This window comes from Littorina saxatilis, unplaced genomic scaffold (assembly GCF_037325665.1).
Source record: "Littorina saxatilis isolate snail1 unplaced genomic scaffold, US_GU_Lsax_2.0 scaffold_848, whole genome shotgun sequence".
In the NCBI taxonomy this organism is placed as follows: Eukaryota; Metazoa; Mollusca; class Gastropoda; order Littorinimorpha; family Littorinidae; genus Littorina; species Littorina saxatilis.
The window spans coordinates 2,177-6,725 of record NW_027128604.1 but is presented as its reverse complement, the minus strand read 5'-3'; the positions used below and the strand labels follow the sequence as shown (position 1 = coordinate 6,725).

At 42.9% G+C, this 4,549-nt stretch overlaps 1 long non-coding RNA gene across 1 annotated transcript; it reads right to left on the bottom strand.

Annotated features, from left to right (window-relative positions):
* Positions 1–1,007: 1,007 nt before the first annotated feature.
* Positions 1,008–4,016, bottom strand: LOC138956964 (uncharacterized). The gene is made up of 3 exons (XR_011452885.1): positions 3,892–4,016; positions 3,265–3,620; positions 1,008–2,727 (listed from the first exon to the last, which is right to left on the bottom strand). It is a non-coding gene; the product is annotated as an uncharacterized lncRNA (long non-coding RNA).
* Positions 4,017–4,549: the final 533 nt, after the last annotated feature.

Sequence of the window (4,549 nt, the reverse complement as noted above, 5' to 3'; positions counted from 1 at the left end):
GGGTACCTGTCATGTGTTAGAGAGAATAAACTCTCAGACCATCGGAAACCATTGCCACGGTTACTTAAGCAAAACTGCCGTTCTCGTTTCTGAGTTAGGCACTTTTTTGTTTTGATACATAAAAAATTGTTCGGAGAATGGGAAGGTATGCAAAAGCTGCTGTCAACTCTTTATTTCACGCGTATACCTCCGTTGACCGTTCGAGATAGGCAGTTTGCAACTTATACCTAAAATGAGACTGGCAGATTGTTCACAAACCAAATAAGTGTTTTGCGTTTTTCTCAAAACTATGAAAAATAACATAGGCAATTATCTTATGAGCGTGACGACATGTAACTTTAGTATATGGCACATAGTGACAAGCAACCAAAGCATCAGAAGAACAACGCATAGCAAATGGTATATTTAGCAAGAGACATGTACAGAGTCAGAAATCTAGGGGGACTTAGTATGTAATCAAGGGATGGAACCAAACTGCGGGAAACCAATAAATAATAGAAAATACCATTCAGTGGCAGTCTAGCTACCACCCCCACCCCCTCCCCAAAACACACACACACACAAGGTATTTCAGACGAAATCATTTGCTTGTTAGGTTAAACAACAAACTTGCAAATTATATATACAAATATATCATTAGAAAGCTGACCACAAATTGGCACTCTAAAGAAACTGTAAACATGTACATATCAAAAGTTTAGATATAATATGAACATTGTTCTGTAGTTGTATAAGTGTTGGTGTTGTTGTTTTAGCAATTAGTGTGCTACACACACACACACACTCACACACACACACACACACACACACACACACTCACACACACACACACACACACACACACTCACACACACACACACACACACACACTCACACACACACACTCACACACACACACTCACACACACACACACTGACTCACACACACACACACACTCACACACACACACACACACACTCACACACAGACACACAAAAGTACACACACACTCACACACACACTCACACACACACACACACACACACACACACACACACACACACTCACACACACACACACACACACACACACACACACACACACACACACACACACACACACACACACACACACATTAGTTGAACAGTTGCAATCAAGTACACGGGTTTTGACATAATTAACAAATCAATACTCTGGAATGGGAAACAATCGCTGTATATTACTTGCTCTTTGAATTGCAGAAAGATGATAGCCTCCCCTGGAGACCATGTTCTGAATTGTGTGCTAATTGTTTTACCGTTTAGGTGATGATTTTTTTATGATGGAATTTTTGAATTATTTCTGTCAGCAGTCAATGGGTTATTACTAAGCAATGACATGTTCGCTACCTTATTTGGTGAAGACACTATCGTAGATACCTTGTTTGGTGAAGACACTATCGTAGATACCTTATTTGGTGAAGACACTATCGTAGATTCGGAACAAAGTGGAGACACGTGTTCAAATAAAAACGTCAACTTCTCTGAATGTTTGATCGTACCTGGTGTTAAATTGTAAAAATACAGTTTACTATTCACATAGTCTTATAACATTTGTTAAGATTTTGCGACACTGCCGGAAAATATTGCGACAAACTGGTAAATCGAAATTGTAGATAAAATCAAGTGGCTGACATGCATCGAACTATATGCACCGCTATGGTGTTTGTGCCGGTTTAACGATGTCAGCTTTGCTGTATGTCATCGAGCTATATCCACCGCTATGGTGTTCGTGCCGGTTTAACGATGTCAGCTTTGCTACCTGTCATCGAGCTATATCCACCGCTAAGGTGTTCGAGCCGGTTTAACGATGTCAGCTTTGCTGTATGTCATCGAGCTATATCCACCGCTAAGGTGTTCGAGCTAACGATGTCAGCTTTGCTGTATGTCATCGAGCTATATCCACCGCTATGGTGTTCGAGCCGGTTAAACGATGTCAGCTTTGCTACATGTCATCGAGCTATATCCACCGCTATTGTGTTCGTGCCGGTTTAACGATGTCAGATTTGCGCCTCTGTCACCTGTCCGATTCGCATCGTTGATCTTGTATAAACTCCACACTGAACTAAAAAACACCCTTCGATAGTACTGATGATCGACCTTGGGTACTTTACATTCATAGGGTCAAATTTGTCCAACCAATGTTTTTATTTAAACTTAGAAATGTGATTCATCCCAAAATGTTTCCCATCTTATTCAAGGGACGTAACCACTCGGTACACGTTTTCGAAGAAATCGAATTTTTGGGTGAAATCTATCACATGTCACCACCAATTTCCTTCACATGCAAGAAACTGACATGTTATTCGTCCTTAAATACGTCCACCTCTTTAATTTGATCTGGAAACAACATTTCAGTCTCCAGTATATATGGAGTCGGAAAGGTAACAGAGGCGGAAAGGTGACAGAGGCAGAAAGCTGACATCACTATACCGGCATCAATGTGGCGCAACCGCCGACAGACAGAGTTGTAGTCGTTGGTTTCTTAATCTTAATTATTTTGTATCGGATGCAAGGACAGGTTGGAAATAAATGGCGTAGTCTTAAACCTAAGTCCTTGAAAAAAAAGAACAAGAAGATCCATCGTCATCGTCGTCATCATCATTGTCATCATCATCGTCATTATCCTCGTCATCATCCTTCACTTTATCTCCTCATACAGCGACACGTTCATCCCCAGGTCAGCTTCTCTCGTGAGGGCGGCAGGACCTGAACAAAAGACAGACAGACAGAGATGAGTATATGTTAAGCTTGTCACTGAACTTGAAACTAAGTTCACCATTGCACACTCTCTTTCTCTCCCTAACCGCTCGATCTCTCTATCGCTCTCTCTCTCTCTCTCTCTCTCTCTCTCTCTCATTCTCTCTCTCTCTATCTATCTCTCTCTCATTCTCTCTCTCTCTCTATCTATCTCTCTCTCTCCCTGTCTCTCTTTCTCTATCTATCTCTCTCTCTCTCCTACTCTCTCTTTCCCCCCCTCTCTCTCTCTACCTCTCTCTTTCTCTCTATCTCTCTCCTTCTCTCTCTCTCTATCTCACTCTATCTCTCTCTCTCCTTCTCTCTCTTTCCCCCTCTCTCTGTCTCTCTCTATCTCTGTCCCTCTCTCTATGTGTGTGTCTCTCTCTATCCCTGTCCCTCTCTCAGTGTGTGTGTCTCTCTCTATCCCTGTCCTCCATCTCTTCCGCCTGCCTTCAATCCCTCCTCACTAAGTACTCTCTGTTTCTCTTCTTTCGTGTTGTATCTTACCACTCAGATCCACAGGCGGCAGCATCTCAATGTAGTAGTGGTCGGCGTCCTGTCCGTCAGTGCTGGGCGCTGTCTGTGTGTCGCTGGTCTCATTGTAGTACACGGCGCCACCACTCGCACCGTCACTCCGGATGTTCACGTACACACGACCAATCCAGTGTCATCAGCAGTGTTGTGAGCAGCAGTGTTAAGGGTTGTGTTGTCAGCAGTATTGTGATCAGTGTTTTGAGCAGTGGCTGGAGGAGCGTTGGGAGCAGTGTTGAGAGGCTGTGGTGTAGTGTTGTTGTCAGGATGAAGGTCCGAGTACGTGTGTTCAGGTCTTCCTCTTCTTCGTCTGGGCCTCTCGTAGGTTCTGTCTGTGACACATGAGACATGGCTTTGATATGTTAGTTTATAACACAAAACCTTACGTTATGGCGTACGTTTTCCAAATGCAGAGTTATACATACACACATGCAGACGCATAAGAAAGTCTGGATCATGCTTGTTTATCACAAAGTGTAGATGATAAATATCAATGACAAATATTAGATTCCATTTATCTATTAAAATGTGCATATCTTAATTATTTATCAATCACTGATAACATGTCCGAGTCTACCTGAGACGAGTCTTTGTAAGCCTTACTTTTTCGCTTGACGACAATGACGACGATGACGACGATGATGACGATGACAACAACAGCAGCAGCAACAGACCCGCCCGCTATGAGTGCCAGGGGTGAATCTCCGTTATCCTCTGGCGTCACGGGTTGGTCTGCAAAACGATAAGTTCAAACTTACAGTTACTTTCATTAAACCTAAAGGTTCAACAGTAATATAACACCATTTACATTAAAGTAACAGGTCTTCTTGATTATACATCACAGATCTTCGTGGGCTTAGCCCAATAAAGGTTTAATGTTATGTAACATCAAAATACCAAAATCAAGCACCTATTAATCTGGTCTACGGCGCTGGAGTGTGTGTGTCTCTGCTCTCTCTCTTGGCACACAGCCACAGGTCAAAGCAGAGGTTAACTTGAGTGCACGTGTACCTAGCAGGAGGGGGTTGATTTCTATTAGGGCCTTTTACAGCAGACCGCGCGCTCAGTTATTTCGAGTTACTCCCCTTGGGTACGGGCAAACTCGCTGTCTAAGCCACGCTGCAAACTGAGGAGTAGATTGTGTGTGTGTGTGTGTGTGTGTGTGTGTGTGTGTGTGTGTGTGTGTGTGTGTGTGTGTGTGTTTGTGTGTGTGAAGTAAAGGGGATGGTTTGCGTCCTGATATTAATCAAGAATATATTTT